Source organism: Gymnogyps californianus, chromosome 6, assembly GCF_018139145.2.
Source record: "Gymnogyps californianus isolate 813 chromosome 6, ASM1813914v2, whole genome shotgun sequence".
NCBI lineage: Eukaryota > Metazoa > Chordata > Aves > Accipitriformes > Cathartidae > Gymnogyps > Gymnogyps californianus.
Window position 1 is genome coordinate 39,044,064 of NC_059476.1, and position 19,703 is coordinate 39,063,766.

The window sequence follows — 19,703 nt, forward strand, 5'->3', positions numbered from 1 at the left end:
CAAATAGTGTAAACTGTCAGCATTTTCTCTGGAAGAATAAAGGGGATATACAGGCCTCGTCAGCTAGATGATTCGCACATTAGAAAGCAGTGAAACAAAAATCTTTGTTTCATTATGTTTATTCTAAAATTAAGCAATTTCACATTTGCTGCTCTGGGGAGCCAGATTTTTCATTGTTATTATGTTTCTTTTTTCTTCCATGTTATGATTCCTGTTCACTGAATCAAATCCGTACGGCTTTTCGAAGCTAAACTTTTACGGGACCAGTAATAATCTTGTTGCCATAATATTATCCTTTTACTTAGGCTTATAGGCCAGTTTATGACTGAAAGGGAATATCTGCAACTAGTAGGTCCCTGAATCTAATTTGCATGTAAATTAAACATTTCAGAATATGACTGTGATTTCTGAATACACACAAAGTATGCTGTTTTGATTCCTGGAAAATAAAAATGCATAACATTAATATGAAGAATATGATTTATACAGTGGCTTTTTTATCTTACCAATTTCTGTTCATTTGAGTCTTTCTTTTTTTTAGAAAGCTTCTGTGGCAACAGCTGATTATTTCTGCTGTAATGTGGATCAGGATGTGACAAAACCTTACTTATTTCCATTCACATTAATAGAGGACTCTCAGGTTAAATGCTGGCTGAAGCCTCGCACTGTAGGAATTGTTAGTATCTAGTGTTATTTTATTATAGTTGGGTGGTGAAGGTATGAGAGCAAATAGAGGGGAGGAAATTTTAATTATGGATTTGTCCTTTGGCTTGTTTTGGTTCTTTCTGCTATATCAGATTATATTAAACACTATCCCTCACTCTTTGCTTCAGATGGACGTTGCAAAAGACGAAGTAAGGATAGCTGAGAGAAGCTAAAAAAACCCACAATCAACTGAAAAAAAAGATAAGGGAATAAATGGAATAAGGAAGAAAAGAAAAGGACAAGGTGTCTCCTTGCTTCTAGCTTGTGTTTAGAAAGTGTTTATGGATCCTATAAGAATCACTGAACCTGCTGAAATTTGGGCTGGCCCTTTGAAACAGAGTTGCTCATATTTACTGCTGACTTATTGTTGAGTTTGTTACAGAGTTAGTCAAATTGCTTGGTTATTGGAAATATTCAGGCTCACCAGCACAGTCAAAAGGGAATAAAGCACCAGAAAAAGTTGGGGAAAAATAGATTTATTATTTTATTTTTTAATGAGAACGTTTTCTTTCATGATGACAGACATTCCCTCTGCTGGAGCTGTTTCCCCTCGTGCTACTAATGAAGATGTGATGCAGCGAGCTAACCACAGGACACTTGTGTCTTGAAGGCAAACATCAGCCTGTGCTATATGCAAGCTAGCAAATACCAGAAAGAATTTGGAGAAAAGAGGTTTTGGGGTGTGTGTGTGGGAAGAAGTTTCCAAACAGCATGTTTGCAGCAGCAAGGGCTCAGCCTTGCTTTGCTTATGCAGCCCCTGAGGAGGCTGAGCACCTGTTGATCTCACTGGTTGCCCTGGAGTTGAAGATGCTCAGTGTTTCCCAGGTGAGAGGCCAGTCTGATATTCCTGATAGGATCAGTCAGTGAACTCTGAGCTGCTTGTGTGGGAGAGAAAAAACTCACACCCCTCTTTGCTGTCCTACGCCTGTATTAACGGCTCCTGTGGTAGGGAGGCACCATCCTGTCATAGCTCTAGTTCAGCGCTGCCAGTCACCTCCTGTGGCAGCCAGGGAGAGATGCTGCTTGGATCTTCTTGATCTCTGCCAATGCAATTAGTGCGTGATAAAACTTGACTTTTGCCGAGCTGTAACTTCTTTGCTCATGGGCATGGTTTTACTTCCACATAGAAGCACGCTGGCTCTTTAGGAGTGAAGTTGCTGTGCATGTGCTGAGTGGTCGATTTGTGTAACAAAGAAAAATAACAAAGTGCCTTTGGTGGAGGCCATTAGGAAGAAATCTGTATGTCAATTGCTATCCTTTATTTTAAGCCCATTCTGGACATTCTGTCTGGGAGAGGAGGCAAATGCACCCAGGTTTGCTCAGCTACATGAATAAAGAAGGATTTTATATACAAGAACAGAGAAGCAGCAGAGATTTGGTATGTGGTTTAAGCCCAGATCACTTTCTGCTGCCCTGCCCGCAATTCCCACTCTATCTCCCAGGTCTATCAACTTATTTCCCACTTGCCTTCAATGTGCCCGAAGGGCAGACTTTGGACTGCTTGTGCAGCCTGTCTGTGCGGATTGATCCAGCTGTGCAATGCAACAAACTGGCCAGCGTAAAGGGCTGCTGGCTTGCAGAGACAGCGCATGGGATTTTGACTGATAAGTCATGAGTATTTTGAAGAACACGATTTCACTGGGGAACAGGACGCACCTGGGCAGTAGGCTGGTGGCAATGCAGTGCTGGGACCCCATGGGGGTCATCGAGCAGTTGTATAAACCAGTCGCAGATGTAGGTGCCAGATGTGAACCCTAAACATGCTGCTTCTCTGTACAGGAGTGGGACTGCTCTCATCCCAGGTGAAGCCCATCAACATCTATCGGGTTTATGTTTAGCCCTTGAATACCAGGCAATATGCCATGTACTGTGAGTGATGAGTCCTACAGGCAGTATTTCCTCCAGGTATGGAAACCGTGACACTGAGTTTCTGGATGTGTTATTTTCTCTTCCATCCCTGTTTAAATTGTTTCTGCTGACCACTGTTTACCATTCCTCAGCCTGGGTACGTATCCATTTCTGGTTTATGTGGCAGGGGGGTGATGTTTACCAAGGTTGCTAAGTGTTGGACCACCTTTCCTATTGATTATTGCAGTTAAAACAGCTCCAAGGCCAGCATTCCCAGTACCAAACTGATCTGTAACAGAGCCTGGCACAGTTTGGGGCCGCCAGCTTCTTGATGGTAATTGCGACTTAATCTGTTTCGGCACAGCATCCATCGAATGGCTGCCCTGCCTGAATAGCTCGACCTCCTCTGATAGATGTTTGCTCCACTGCTTCATGCAGATAGAAGTTCCAATCACTGCAAAGTGCTGCAGTTGGGAAGATAAAAGGTACTTCTGCTAAGCTGGGCTGGAAGGTAAAAAAGCCCTTTGCACAGGAACCAAATGGGAATCAACTTGTTCTTGTTTATGCTTCTGGTCTACTCAGCCTCCTGTGGGAATTCCTGGTTCCAAAATTTAGTTGTGTTGTACGGAAAAGTGCTTGTTAATGCGCTCGCTGGCAATTGCAGGGATGCCTTCTGTAGTAATGCCAATAGAGGCCTGAAAAATATGGCAGTCGATCATTGTTAGTGTGCAGCTGAGGTAATGGGGCATTCGAGCGAGTTGCCAGAGGGAGGAGCAGAGGGGTCATAATTTGTCTGAGGCCTAATGACAGTCTGTGCAGGATACCTGTGCTATTGGATGGAGAGAGCTGGACTATATAAATATAATATAAAGCCTCTTTAGTTATATAGAGCATGAACTGTGGTGGTAGTGCTAGTCTGGCCAGTACTTTTGCAAGTGCTCAGTCTATAGATAAAGTAGCTAATGGTGAAAGCAGCATAATATGGTATGGAATATATGAAACATGGTAATTGATAGGAGAAAGCATGAGACACTCCATAAGGAGCTGGCTAAGTGTACGTAAAGTGGCATCAGAGCTGTGGTCTGGGCTGGTATAGTCACTGACTTGCTGTCTGCGTATTGCCTCTTGCACTGCGTGGTTGGGCAAAGCAGTTTCCTAGTTTCTTTGAGAATCCTCATGCGCTTTAAGCCACTGGTATGCAGTCACAAGTTATTTAAAATATATGGGGTACATGTCAGTACTCTGCTCTGTTGTTCCTTTTTTCTATCTAGAAAATAATGCCAGCTGCCTGGCACTTGTGTTAGAGTTGGGCCCATTTTAATCAGCCTGTGAAAACTCATGAAGTTAATGAGCTCAAATACACTTTGATTTAAAAAACCAAAACAACCCCCCCACCACCCCCTCTCACCTATCAACTGTTATTTACACTTTTAATTTGACAAGGGCAAAGAAAGTCCCCTCTGCTGGCAATTGGTGTAATAGTTTTCAGACCAAAAGAAATTTCTACATCAAAAGTATATATAAATACTTAGAGTTTTCTGAAGAAATTTCTGACGAATCTTAAACTTTGTCTCTGCTACCAACTGCACTGGTGTTTTTAGGCCCTGCCAAAGCACAGGGGATATTACAATGCAGAGCCTCGCTATTAAAAGGAAGGTGATATTGAAGTTAGGAGTGCAATGAAATATCTGGAGAGATGGAAAGCTCTAGTTGAAAGGATGCTATTATAGTCCTTTCTGAAAGTTATCAGTACAGAAGGGCTGTTTTAATATACAGCACTAGTTTCAGAGAGCATCAGATTCCTGACACTGTCATTAGTCACACCACTCTTTCATTCAGAGTGGCAATACTTCATTTTCTTACCGCACGCTGGTAGCCTTTTTTATTTCAAAGAATTTCATAGCTCAATATCAACAATTGAAACAGTGCTGATCAAACATCAGGATCTCAAAGGACTTCAGAAAATTAACGAATGAAACCTCGCAAGTGGAAGGTAGTGTGTGTGTTTATGTGAGAGGAAGAAAATAGGTGCCCATTACAAACAGAGAGCTGTCTTTGCAGAAGTCACTGGGAAATCTCCATCACAGTCCATATTTTCTCCAAGGCTCCTTCTGCTTAACCCTGCAGTGTCTCTGCCCCTTTCCTGGGGCCGGGCTGTTGTTTGTGGTCATTGGTTTGTGTAGCTGCTGTAGCAATTGTAAGTGTGACCTGAAAGGAAAACCAGTCCTTTAATGAAAAGCAAAGGAAATTCGGGGAAGCACAATGTCATCCTGCGTGCTGAAACTTTGATAGGCCTTTTGGGTGATTAACGCTCACATCTCCTGAATTTCTTATTCCCGCTTACATAAGCCTTGTCAACACTCGGGAGAAGGGACAGGTAATTCACTGCCAGCCCGGCTTCCTGGAGATAACACCTTATTTCCAAGTGAGGACAGATACACAGTAGAAAAACTGCCTTAAGCCCTGTCTGTGTGGAGCTTTCATTCTCACTAAAATCAAAGATGTGCTCGTATAAAATTATTCCTATTAGCAATGGACATTGACCCAGGAATGAACCGTGGCCCAATTGTCAGCAAACACGTAGCAGCCTAGAGAATATTGTCACCTTCTGGACAACTAAAAGGGCCATCGCTATTTAAAATGTATATTTAGCAACATCAAACTGAAGGAATAAAATAAAATGTGGATATCTGTCATTGCTAAGAATGTATTTTTTGTTCGCTGATCTAATGCAGACAATTGTGGTTTTTCCATGGTGATTGCATAGTATGTCATGCAGCTCGGAGAATTAATCGAGTTGTAGAAGCTTGTACTTTGGGTGATGAAATACTCTTTTTTTTTTTTTTTTTTTTTTTTCTCAACTCCTGTGGCAACTCCATGTGCGCAGTTCAGCACAGGAATGTCTGGTATGTCCTCAAAGTGAACCCGAGCTCTGGTGAGGAGGAAGCTGCAATAGGGTTGTAGGGCAGAACTCTGCAGATATGAAAGCTTACTGTGGTGCAGGGTTATGAGATGTTAGGGTTCGTTAACCAGAAAAAACACACATCAGTAAAGTGAGAAAGAGGTTTGGTCTTTGCATCGGTACTTTGGAGACAGGATGCAGGGTAGGCATGGGGCAGAGACACCCACCAGAAAGAGTTTTGTTACAACGAGCAGCCCCCAGGATGCGTTTTGATGCCGATGGACATCTGGGCATGGAACAGCCTGAATTTACGGCAGTGATCCTGGACAGCACAGCTGGAGCATCACATTGTGTGTCAGCCACCGCTTGGTGTGTTGCGAGCTGTTTCTCCTTCATTGCCTTTGACTTTCCTGGAAGTAAAATTTTTATCATGCTATAAATGAGATAACTGAGGGGAACCTGCTACTAGCAATTTGCATGCCAGTTTACATCTAATTACTGGAATATAATTGCTGAGGCTAAAAGCATGAGATGATAATATGAAAAATATACAATAAAACCTATTGGGCTAAAGGGCAGTAACTATTTTTAGATGAGCAGCTTTGGCTTTTAACAGGGAAGGAAAAAAATTATTGTTAAGGATAGTATAAATGCAGACTTAATGCAATTTTAGAGTTCAATTAAAAAGCGAAATCTCAAATGTAAAGGTGATTCATTGTATCATCTGGTGAAATACTTGACAGAAGAACAAACGGATGCAGAAAAGAGGTTAGACCTGTGCTTTCCCACAATCCAGTCATCGCGATGGAGCCAAGATACACATGGTGACCCTAAGCCCCTGTGAAAGTTTGGGATACATCCCCATCTTCTCTTTTTACTAACTAAAGCTGTAGGTGCAGCTGTAGGTGTGGCTCTTAATGAGTCAGTGAACAGCTGCATGTATAAATTGTTATCTCGCTCTGCCTTATTTCCAGCAGTCATCTGTCTGTCACTAATATTTGATGACTAAAGGGGAGAGGTGACAAGTGAGGACGTCGCTAGTAGAGTTTCCGATGCCGAACAACTTCCATAGTGGAATGTTTGTCAGGCCCTCACTGGCTCCCTCCCATCCTGGGCGCAGCAACGTGTGTGTGGTTCAGGGCTGCGCGACAGCAGAGGAGGCTTGTGTGGGGTTTGGGGGTGTCTTTCCCCTGCGTGTGGTGCGCTCCTATGGTGAAACCTTAAAGAGACTGAATGGGCAGCGGGGCTGAGGGGTCTCTGTGAGGAGAGGCTGAGGCTGCCCCAGGGCAGGCACGGCCGGTTCCGGCCGGTTCTGGTGGCGCCGTGGCTGGGTATAGCCCAGCCTCGCAGCCCTGCTGGTGGTGCCTCGAGGAGACAGATGTAAGAAAGGGGAAAAATGCTGGAAATGTGAGGAGTGAGGGAGAAAAAAGCAAGGAACAGCCCTGTCAGCACTGAGGTGGGGAGAGAAGGAGGAGGCGCTCCAGGCGCTAGGGCCATGGTGGGCAGGGAAAGGTGTGGGGAGGAAGGAGCGGCGGGGGGGCTGTTACGGACTGACTGTAACCCGTATTCCCCATCCCCTGTGCTGCTTGGCGGGGAGAGGAGTCAGGAATGAAGGAGTGAAGCTGAGCCCGGGAAGAAGGGTATGTGTGTGTTAATTTTTGTCTGTGTTTCTCACCATCTAACTGTGTTTTAATTGGCACTAAATTGAATTAATTTGCACCAAGTTGAGTCAGTTTTGCCCATGACAGTGCTTGGTAAGTGATCTCCCTGTGTTTATCTCCACCTACAAGCTTTTCCTTGTTATTTTCTCCTGTTGAGGTGAGGGAGTGAGAGAGTGGCTGGGTGGGTGTCTGGCAGCCAGCCACAGTCAATCCACTTACATAGGCAAGCTCAGAAGAAGAGGAAACACTCTGCATGTGGTTCATCCAGGTTGTTTCTTTTTCAACAGGAGGAAGTTTGTGGCTGTTTCAAGGGAGAAGCAGTATCTTCAAAGGCTTTGGAGCCTGAGGTCTGCATCTACAGGAAAAAATAAATCCTGACTGATGAAGTGTGAAATGACTACAGGTATGTTCCCACTTGTGCTGCTGCTAATGATTACTTTTCCTTGTACGAGCCATCGCCTCACAGCTCCTGGTCTCCCCTGTGCCAACATGGGAGCAGACCATCCCTGCTGCAAAGATGAGAGCTGCATCCTGGCCTTGGCTGCAGGGACTGCAGATGGACTTGAGCCTCCCAACCTCTTCTCACTATCCTCTCTCTTCTCTGCCACCCCAGGCCACCTGGCAGGGCCGGTGGCTCACCCCTTGGCACAGTTCAGAGGCGCTCTGCCTCATCCTGGAGCCCTCAAAGCCTTCCCACTCTCTTCCCATCCCCATACCTGCCCCTCCTCAAACCTCCAAAGCAGTTTCCGTGGAATGTCCCTGCAAAAAGCTTGCTGAAAGCTGAGGACAAACTGCCATTCCCATCATCTCTCTCTGGAAGGTTTTTCTGTCCTGCTACGTGTTTCTTGGCTGCTCTTCACATTGTGCCCTGAGGGATACTTTTGGCTCTAGCTATAGTATCAACATAGGCCATTTTGTATCATTCTGGCTCCTGGTGTTTTGCATCCATGTTACAGCTAGTGGTTGTGTGACCTGTTTAATGTACCACTGAGAAGGTGGTTGCAAACATACATTTAGGGACTTTTTTTCAGTTTTCAAAAGAAAAAAAAAGTATTTTAATGGGTAAATGAATTAAAGTTCTTGGAAAATCTGTTTCTTGAGCTAATAATCTGAAACCTGTTTAGATAAGAGACATATAATTCAGCTGGCATTTAGCAGTTTCAGTGAAACAAGTGAAAATGTCTTCAATATAAAACTGCTGGATCTCTGTCCCATATTAAGAACATAAGCACAGTGCTCCGTATCAGTAAAGTTACTGTTAATGTCACTGAATGAGTAAAATATTATGTGTGGCATACAAGTAATAAGGTAGAGTAACACAATCAGAAGAGAAATCACACTGTATAAAGAGTTCTACTTTATTAGAGTTGTATGGCCAGATCAATACACATCAGTTTTGCTTCGTTGTATTGTAAAAGTGAAATGGTGTTTGTGGTATACGTATATGATTCCAATTACATCATTTTGGAAAAATAAAGAGTACAGGGCTTTGGACAGCAATCATTTTGTGAAAAATAAAAGTACAGGGCTTTGGACAGCAACTGGATGTCCTCCAGAAGATGCCCTTACAATCCAGAACTTCCTACAGAACTGCTTGTGCTGTTATCCGAATCCTTTGTTAACCTTCATCTGCATTTCCTTCTAAGTAGAAGTAAGCTGTAACCCTCAGCCTTGAGTGTTACTAAGTACTGTGCTCACAGCCTTAGCTTTTTTTGGTTATTCATTCCAGTAATCCATCACAAGTTATTTAAAGCTATCTACGGCCAGTGTGTATGGAGAGAGGTGCAGCATAGTAGCTGTTTTGTTTTGTTTTTATCAGGAGGTGAGTATTTTGCAGGAAGATTTGAAAAAGGCAAAGGTTACCCATGCACTGAAAATTTTATGTCCTTAGTGTTGTTGATAGAGAATGCAGGTACTAGGGAAATAGGTACATTTTGTTGGAGCATTATTTCTATATTACTTTTCACCTTCCGAGTGCCCAGCAGCATTGTGTCTGTGACCGTTTCTGGGATAAGAGGTACTGGGGTAAAGTCTCCAGGGAGAAAGTCTGGTGGAAGAGAGGGGGAAGGAGCTTGACTGATCTGAGCTACAACCTATTTCCCCAAAAGGGGCGAACATAAGCTGAGTGAAGCTTTAAAAATCGTGCTGGCTTGCTGCTGAAATCTTGTGCTTGGGCAGTGTGGATGTGGTTTGATTGTGTCTCCTTCCCTAGATTTCTAAGTGCTAAAAGCAGGAAAGACTCACTCCTGTTCTCCCGTTTTCATACTGCTTTTCCTGTTATTGAAGTTGCTTCTGTAGCAAAATGTAATAAAATGGTGAGACTCTGCGTCACACATGGTTATAGAGCAAAGTGACTTTATACCGTCATCTTTCCTTCTTGTTTGTGGATATTTCAGAGTGAAATATCTGATAAGACCCTAAACAGCTCTCAGATCTGACCTTGCGAGGTGTGGTGGGTCAGTTCGGGGGGAAAAGGCTTGAAAATTCAGCAGGGGCACACAGAGCAGGGTCTCAGTGCCTCACTTCTGGAGTGAGGAAAGAGACTACAGGTAAGTCATCAACAATTAGAGCTTAATAAAAACTAAAGTCATTGCAATGTACTCAGAAATAAACAACACAGTATTTTCACGTGCAGTTGATTTTGGTGCGTTTTTTACATTTGGTTTTGGTGAGGATGTTTTTGTTCTCAAGGGGCTATTCATGTAGGTAACCCACAGTGAGGAATCTGGCTGTATTATCACTTGAAAAGGGTAGAATTCTTGGTTTCATAATAATGCGTAAGAAGCATAAAATGTATCCAAACTATACTCAGAAGCAGAACTAGTTGTTTTGTGGAAACACAAGCTGAGCAAAATCATACTGCATAGGTGTGCTTCTTGCAATAAGAGTTTACTAAGTTGATTGAGATGGCATGTTGGGTGAGCTTCAGGGGCATTTGGTACAAACAGCTCTTAAAAACCCATTCCTTGGCAGAAACAATACCTATTGTCTGGTAGTCTTTTATTCAATTGAGCTATTGACCATGGGACTTCAGAGTTGCCTGCTGCTCGCCTGAATCTTGCAAATCTGCCTTTTAATTCAAAGATGGAAAGTAGCTAGTCGGAGCTTTTCCTGAGCTGTTAGCATTACAGGACCTTGGATTCCCGTTAGGGAGCAGGCTTAACCCACCTGTGAGTAAAGAGCACCTTTTTTTGCTGCAGTTTCACTTGTGCTCTCTTTCAAAACCTGACTGTTCCTTTCCAAATGTGTGTATTTGTCTATTACTGTGCAGGCAAAGTTGAAGACATTTGGGAGGAGAAATGGAGGCAAACCTCTTAATTCCATCAATACCCAGGATTAGGGATGCTTCTTAAAGTGCAGGCTGAAGACATGGCAGAGGTTTAACCCATGCGTACGCACAGTCAGCGTAGGGATATTCAGCAAACTGCACATCCCTGCTTGTTTTTTAAAATCACTTATTTACAACCAAGCTTTTTAAGGGAAAAATACATCCTTCCCCCCTTGATTTTTTTTATGATAATCAGCTCTTTGTTTTCAATACATGATCAACAGTGGTTAATACTGTCCAAAATTATGCAGAGATCAAATGAATCCACTTGTGTACAAATAAGTTTATAAACTGTATGTAGTGTTTGTAAAGGCTTTTCTTAAGCCCAAGTCAGTTTTTTTTTCCACTTGGTCCCTAGGAAATAAACTGAAGGTATTTTATGCTAGATGCAGGACTGTATTATTAATTACCGTTGTTAATGTGCATATATGCCTGAATTGCAAATGAAGTAGTTTGACTAGACTTTTGCAGAGGCAACTATATTGATTGGTCCTTATTTTTCTCTTCCCTGGTAAAAATTAAATCTTTTTCTATAATGAAGGTGACCCTCTAGCAGATTAATCTAAGTTTTAGCATGATATCCTTTACAAAGTCTCTACTAATCTTTGAAATTAAGACATCATTGATGTGAGTAGAGGGGAGGAATACCATCCCTCTTCTTCACTCCAGGCAGGTATCTGTGACTAAGTTAAAAAAAGGGCAATGCTTTTTACTGTGAAGGGTCTTTGTAATGTAAATACATATAAACAAAAGGATTTTTAGATTTTTTTTTTTTCATATCAAAGCCTGGATCTTGAGGGAAACAGCAAAAAGTGCAGAAAAATGCAAGATTTGCAGAATCCACACATTGTTGTATCTCTTACTTTCTGATGTCATTGAAACAGTGAAATATGAAGAATACTTGATGTAAAGCTAGCAAGATCACTAGTCTACTGTTCATAAAAGCCTGTGCAGTGTTTTCTTGCTGTGAAGAAAACAGATTTCTAACAGTTATATGAGTTTTCAAGACATCATCTGTTTTTGATGATATCAGACTAGATGACCTTAGCTAAGTCTTAGCCCCTGATGTTCAAAATTTTGTGAAGGAATGAGGCTGAAGGACGATTAGGCAAGGCTTTACTATGGGATGTTTGTGTTCATATGTATTTATCATTTTTTCAAGTTTGCCATTCCCAAATCAGAGTTCATGATCTCTCTGCCCAAGCTCTTTCTATTATATCCTTGTCTGTGATGTTTTATGTTGCCACCGCTGTCTTCACAATCAAGGCAAATGATCAAGTCGTCTTCATCTCCAGTGTTTGCTTCTTTTCTCACATCTGGGTCATGTGGGAAATTAAACAGTGCCAGGCCTCGCAATCATCTGTACTATTAAAATGTTAGCAGGGGCCCACCCTCAGTTTTGGTCTCTAGAGTTAGCACAGCCCAGAGAGTGGTCCCAGCCAACGGACTGGATGTGACCGTGTTGTTTGGGATATTAAGAGTTCAGCTGTTTGGACACAAGCCATACAGTGACAGGTGGCGAAAGTGGGCTTTTTTTATTTACCAGTACAGGATGTAATGTGCACCCCAAATTGTCACAACATGCTGAATAAAATTTCTAAGTTTACATTCTCTCTCTTCAGTCAAATTTCTTAACTGGGATCCAAACGTTTCCTGTCCCAGCTATTCTGTCTCTATTTTTCTATGTTATTAACCCAGCTAAGCTATGCTCTAGCCAAAACACTGATACCAAAATTTTCATACTTGCCCTTCATTTTGATCACAGTTTGTTCCATTTGCCCATGTCATTTCCTGTGCCTTGTGTCAGTGATGGTGTTCTCCACTCCTTCTTTAGTCTTTTCCCCATATCCCTCTTTCCTGCCTCACCAGGAACTACCTTCTGAGCATGGACACCTTTCTGCAAGCTTGTGGTGAACCACTCTGCTTCATTCAAATCCCTCCTGAAAATGTCTCTCTACTCACAAAAGCAGTAAGTGGGAAGGAAGAGGGGACAAAAGAAGGCAAAAAGGTGGCCAGAACCAGGAGAGGGGACACAAAGTCTTTACTGAATAGCACTAACATTCATTCATCCTTCTTTCCTCAGTTCCTTGTTTCTTTATGAGCGATACTTGTGGCCACGTCCAATTCATGCTGAAACTAATTTGGGAGAAGATGACTGCATGTTATAGACAACTACAGTCCCCTCGGTAATGCATTAATGGGCTGTTCCAGGAGGCGTACGGAAATTAAACAGTCCTAAGGCTCCTGTGAACCCCATTACAGGGAAGCAAAGGTTACTTTTCCCCCATAATTGCAGCCCCCTCTCAAGTGACCATGTAACAGAGGATTACCTGGAAAAGAAAATACCAGGAAAAAGCAGCAAAGACTGTTTACATTGGACTTGGTGGTAATAACTGGCTGTTGGAGAGTCTCCTATTCACACAACATGTGTTTCTTCTCTTACCCATGCTTGTTATGCCTTGTCATTCAGTGCCAAATTATTTATTTATGTACCACCAGTGAAAAGTTCTGCTCTCCTGATTGTTCTTTGCAGTCCCCTAGAAAGCACAACGATGCTGCAGAGGGGAATAACATGCTTGATAGTGTCTCACTGCCCTGGTTTTGCCTTCCAAAAACCTTACGCCCTGTGAAGGTGCAGCTGTGCTAGCATGTCTATGGAGACGCTCTGAGCTTGTTTGATAAATGGCAGATTGCTAGTGACTGCCTTTGGGTGCTCACCCCTCCGGCTAACCTCCTAAAAGCCGTCAATAAAGGCAGGAGGTGCAGCTTGGGCAGTAATAGGATATAGATCAGTGTTGAGGAGATGTTATTAGAGTGACCCACCACACTGACTGACCAACTCTTGGTGGAAAATAGCTATTCCGAATCTCTCTCTGCCACCATTTGAGAGATGTGTGGCATAAAAATTGAGGAAGGCCTGGCTGCTCCCACTCATCCAAGTCCTTTTACAGTATGTTTGGGCATGTGCAAGCAACTTAAAAGAGGCTTTCACTGTCTTTGCTCGGAGAATCATAATGTCACCCCATAACGGAAGCTGTGACTTCTGACCTGCCAAGAAGGTAACCTCCAAAGCGGGCCTGGAGAATCACTGCATCTCTGTGCTGAGCCCTGCAGTCTGAGCAGCACCAGAACACTCGTGTAGGTAAAAGTGCTCATATATACCTGAGATCTTGTCAGACACCCTGAGTCAGAGGAAAGTTATGCAGTTATCCCTATTTTAAAACCTTTTTATGATTTAGCCATTCAGTTGTTCTTTCTAGAAACTGTCTGAAAGCTTATGTAAGAGAAAGGCATGTCTGAGAAGAGCACAATAAAAGCTGAGGTGTAAGAAGCTAGTGTTCAGCCACTGATAAAGAGACCTGATATGCTGTGAAGCTGTGAGGAGAAATTTTAACAGACTCTTTGTAATCCTGTGTCTGTCTGATGCTGGTATGCCTGGCACTTTTCCTGGTGGCCAGGCCGTTTTCGTGAATCCAAGGGTATGTATTTGTGATTGAAGCTTTTTATTTCATGAAATAGTTGATTTTGCAGCATTTCAAACGTTTGTGGTGATTAGACAGGAGTTTGCATTTTGCGCTTGCAAGGAACAAGTGAAATTGATCTGTCTGGGATTCGTATCTGAAAGGAGGTTTTTTGGGATTTCTTCTACTAAATTACTTCGATCTTCTCCCACTGCTGCACAAACTGCAGATTTAATTTGCACCAGAGCTCTGCTGGGAAAAAGTGTGAAATGGAGAGAGTGAATCCATATCTTTTCCAACTTGCTGAGGCTAAAGCCTTCTCCCAGGATTGCTCTGCCTTTGCTATGGGCCCCTCTGTTGGGGCTCTCCCTGCTATAAGTTGCGTTGCCTCTCAGAGAAGTTATCTGTGCTCTAGTGGCACTCGTATTGATTTGTCTCAGTGTATTTTGAGCTCAATTCCTATTTGAGACTTATAATTTTAGCTAGGAAAGAGAGAGAAGATGTTCTAGAATCCAGCTTTATTGATCTTGTTTTTAAAAATGTCTGGATGTTTGTGATCTGAAAAACATATGAAAGGTCATAGTTATTCAAAACCATATATTTTATTTTCCCTATTTATAGTGGCTGTACAACAGGCTAAATGTTAATGTTTTTGAAGCAATATATGGCAGCAGTGTTGAAGCAAGCAGCATAACTGTTTGTATATTGTTCAACTATTTTTGGCGAATATAGCTCCTGATTAATTTCTAATTTATGATTTTCTGAAGAATTGGAATAAAGATGCAGTTTTCTGAGCTTTCAAATGCGAACTCATTTTTAGAATGATATTCAAATATTTTATAGCTACTAGATTTATACATTCTGATATATTTATGATGATACTTGTGTCAAGGCAAATCTCTTTAATATAAGATAAACGTCCTAATTTGCACAAGTAATTGAGATGGAATATTCCTAAGTAAATATAAATCCTGATGAAGTTCCATGTTTGCTCTGTCCATTACAAACTGAAAACCAACTATTTTTGGACAATATTTTAAGGTTCCTGAATTTTTGAGTAACAGTTCATAAACGAATGTAGCTTTGACAGTGACTATATGCAGCAATGTGCCTTTGCTAATGTGTTTTAAAAATATGTATATTCAGAATGCCAAAACAAAATAGATTTATATGAAATTATGAAGTTAATTCATAAACAATGGAAAAGTAGGTATTTTTTATAGTATATGTTAGCCATCCTTGTTAGATTTTGCAAAAGCTTTCCAGCCCAACATATTTAAATAGAGTGTAAATGAATTCATTCATCAACTGTCTTCAGTTAGAAATTTTACATGATGGTTTCTTGGGGAAATAGCAAAAGAGGCGACAGCAGTGCTTCACTTTTCATCAATATATAACCATCTTCTATTGCAACATGGCTTCATCTTCTTACTGGAAGAGTTGTCTGTTTGTTTCAATGTATTTAAATTTGAACCCTGTGTATTTTTGAGCCCTTTTGGAGTAATAACTGATGGACTGATTTTTCCCATTAGTGGCATTCTTGCGCGCTTCCATGATAAGATCCCACATGTGGGATACCACATTTTTTTCAGGTTTTGGGTATCTAAAGCTACATCACCTTGGAGATCATGCTCTGTCCTAAGCCTGGAGTATCTCAAGAGTCTTTGGTGCCGTAAGATTCCTTCTGGTAAGGTGCCTTTCAATTTACACAAAGAAAACTGGTGGTTTCAGGAGTCATTTGGCATCCCTAGTCGTTGTTGGCTGACCCACAACTACCCCACTCTGATGTACCCCAGTACGTCTTGGTAACTGGCTTGAGCAGAACCATCATTCGGCACTAGCTCATTTTCAAGGTGAGTTCACAACCTGGCAGTCTTATTTCAATGCGGTGACTACAGCATAAACCAAAGGTCATGTTCAAAGTTAATACAGAGTAAAAATCTTTGCACAATAAAAGATAATTCAGCACTTGAACAAATATATCCAGTTTACTGCAGTTTCCCCACAAAGATTTCTCAAAGTTTCTCAGACGGATATAAAATTATAAATAAACTTTGCAACAACATGCGAACAAAATCGTTTCAAGTCGGGAAGCTGACATGCAGGAGGAAACAAGCTAAAGATTTCTGATTTCCAGTCACTTACGTTAGCAACTAGAATAAATTACCCTCTAATAAATTGAGGTGCATATTGACTGATAAGCTCTAAGTCATTTTTATCACTTGGGCAGCATAAAGCAGCCATTGATGCTTAAGTTGGCTTTATGACTGTTGTGCTTTGCCAGCATGGAACAAAGAATCCCAAATAAAGGACCTACTGGCCTCATCTATTTGTGGAGTTGATTGCTCAAGATAAAGCACTGCAAATTAGGTATAACTAATTTAATCTGTTTAATGTAGGAAAAAAGATAAGATGACGGCAACTATGTCTGTCTCCTTTTCCTTGCAGTGATGCTTCATGTCAGACGCTTCTTAGTTAACAAATACATACTGCTCCTTGGAGAAACTAATGTGTGTAATTCTTTTTATAATGAATTGCTGCAGCTCCAAATAAATGCAAGATCCTCCATCAGCTTTACAGTAAGATCTGAGTCATTCTGAATTCTCTTTCTTCCAGCAGCATATACCTAAAAAAACCCCACCAACATTTTGCTGCCCAGTGTTACAAAATCATGGGTAGTGCTGAAGTGGTTGTTTTCATGGTGAGAAAAATCTGCCATCTTTAGGCACAAAATAAAATTAACCATGGTATGTGTTCATGTTTCCCTGCCAGCACATGCTAGAGACATGATTAAGAAGTCAATGCTGTGCCCATTAGACTGGAAGACACGAAATAGTCCTTCAGTGTATGCTCTGGGATAGCACGGAGGCTTTCCTGAAGGAATTTTAACTGAAAGCTCATCTGTCTTAGAAACATAAAACCATTTGAAAGCAGTTATCTCGTATACGCCGAAGCTGAATTTTGCCCTGCAGGAATATGTTTTGACTCTTGCAAAGTGATAACAGCCTTTTGCTTTATGATGTACCAGTTAATTAAAAGATACGTGTTGTTGCTTTGATTGATGCTTTTATAGAGGCTGCCATATTTGTAAATGAACTTAAAAGTAAGTTGATCTACATGTTGCAATTAGATTTCCACTGAGGGGGAATATATGGAAAACTGCTGAAGGTGGAAATTTGCTCGCAATTTATCTGTTTTTTTTAAAAGGATGAAAACAGATGATTTTTTTTTAATCATTTTTGAATCAGTTTTATTACTGCACATTCTTGTGTCTATGAGGGAGAATAAACTTAGAGGTACTAGACATGGCATAATGAAGCATTTAATAGATATAATTTATTTTACATTGTTTCAAGCTGAGACCTCTCTCCATTGCTGAGTTCACAGGGTTGTGGCACTTTTGTTAGAGAGAGACTGGCTTCAGCTGTATGTAGGATGTGGAGTCTGATTCTGAAATATTCATTACAGAGATCAGTGAGATTATAGTTTGCATCCAGCTGTTGGCTTTACTTAGGGGAAACGGGACTCATGACCAGGAATTCGTGGACATTGAGTCTACCAGGATGCAATTTATTCACTCTTGTTATCTCTGTGTATTCCTTTTACAGTTTATATAATCAGAAACATCCTCTCTAGACTTTAAAAATTGGAAGCATTGCTGTATTGGATAATAGCTCCTAATGCTGTAAATAATGACGTAGTCCGGTATTGAAACAACATGTGGTTAGCTCAAGGGAGGATTTTTGGTTCATGTCCAGAAGTATCTTAGCACAGGAATATTTTTCCTTTTTGCTTAATTTTCTGTTCTGCTGCTATGAAATCCTGCATGTCTCCAAGGGAGTGGCCATTACCTTCATGTCCTCCTTAGAGTAACAGGGCAGAAGATTCTTGTCACTGTGTAGGGCAGCGCTAACGTACTAATATCTGATGTTTGTTACCCATCCAAGCAATTAAGCTGGACAACGAGGAGTTGTGGAAGTGTCTTCTGGAGTGCAGACTCCAAGTAGTTTCTCTTTATATGGTGAATATTTCAGCCCTTGAAATCATCAGGAATTTTGTCATTGATTCCTATTGCACTGAAAGAGTCCAGCAGTTGTCATTCTATGAGAACACAGACACACACATTTGGCACAAATGTAGCAAATCACTAAATCTATCCCTCTTTAGAGCTTTACTTGAAAGACAGCGTTTCACCTGTTTCGTCTGTAGCTGGTCATTCTTTTGACTTGTTTGTTTTCATTTGCGAGGACTTATGTTAGGTTCAATACTGGGGGGAGCATCTGGGTGCAAAAGCACTGGATTCAAGGCTTATGACTTCCCACCCTGAGCCATGCAGCCTAGGATGGGATGCCCACGCACCCAGCCGATGGGCCTGTGCATCACGTTTGCCTGATCCCAGCTGCACACTCCTTTCTGGTTCTGCCAATCACCCCACTCGCCTCCATGTCGAGGAACACCCATGCTCTGTTTCGATGGTCTGGAGATGCTGCCCTGGGAAGGGGAGTGTTAGGCAGAGGCTGATAGGGTTGTCCCAGTCGTGTATCCGTATAGCATATGGGGTATCAGTACACAGCGAAAAGGCCCCAAACTCTCTACAAAGTGGGCAGTGTGTGCCTGTTAGCCCCAACCCTCATGATTCTGCTTGGCTTGAGGTTATCGATATACCCAGAGAGACCAGGATGAATGAGCTGCAGCTGCTCCTGCTGCCGTAGCAAGGCGCAATGAGGTGGCTCCAAGCCACTGAAGGATTCCCCAATAAGGAGAGTTCAGTCAGGATAACATCTACCCTATGGCCTTGCAGCCCATAATAGGTGGTTTGGTTTCTTTTGGAGGAGGGTGGCCTCTGTGATGCTCATGAAATAAGTTAAACTGTTATGCATGTGAAAGCTAAGTACACTCAAAAAGGCTTGCAGGAACATGGCCGAAAAAGACTATTTTCAGAGGTACGTGATAAACCTCATCTGATACAGTCTCAATGTACTTTCAAATTCATACCGTTATCAACAGCCATCCTTTTTTTTTAACCAACATTGTAATTTTTTCATAGGTGTGTTATCTTTACACTGCTTTATCTTTATCTATTAAAGACAAAGCTATAAAAATACTAATAAAATGTGGGTTTTTTTCCCAGTTTTTTTTTTTAATGAATCGGTAGCTTCTTAGACCTTATGCAGGATATCATTCAATTAAAACCTTGTATGGGCAATACTGGGTGAGGATGCGTGCTCATGTACCTCGAGATATTATGCCTCTAGAAGGAACTATGCAGTGAATGTTTGCTGCCTTTGGTTGCCTGAGATGAAGCTCTGACCAATTCAGAAGAGGACACAGAGTATTTGAGAATCTAGTAGCGTGTTTGTGGTTTGTCACACTGAAATACAGGTATCTGTACTTTTTCTCAAGAAAAAAAGTTATTGTTTGCCTGGAGGAGTGATAAGCCCTTACAGAGGATCAAATTCATTCTGAACTCTTTCTGTTGACTTCAACTAAATGATTCAAGGATGAATTTCAGTGTTCCTCGCTTACTCCTTTCTACCCTTTCCTCCATCCCATCTTTTCTCATCCCTTGTGTGTAGCAGTATACAATACTAATTTAGCACAGCTGTATGGCAAGTAGGTGCTGTTGGCTTTGGAACGCTTGTCAGTACACTGCAAAACTTTTCTTTGCTTTTGTGGTATGCAACTATGTATAAATATATGGTCCCCTGGTTTAGGATAAAATTATATTGTGAGAAGGATGAGATTAACAGGAGAAGTCAGAATATCATTTTTTTGCCATAACGTGTGTTGACTCACAG

General features: G+C 41.6%; 1 long non-coding RNA gene across 7 annotated transcripts in view; it reads left to right on the plus strand.

The window, feature by feature from the left end:
* The window catches only part of LOC127017640 (uncharacterized), a 195,829-nt gene that overhangs the window by 163,596 nt on the left and 12,530 nt on the right, over window positions 1-19,703 (plus strand). For 6 of the 7 annotated variants that reach the window (XR_007766631.1, XR_007766625.1, XR_007766628.1 and 3 more), the window contains one exon: window positions 7,404-7,519. This is a non-coding gene — a long non-coding RNA (uncharacterized LOC127017640). Of the gene's footprint in view, window positions 1-7,403; window positions 7,520-19,703 lie in introns of those variants that run through there. The other variant, XR_007766630.1, reaches the window with a different exon arrangement.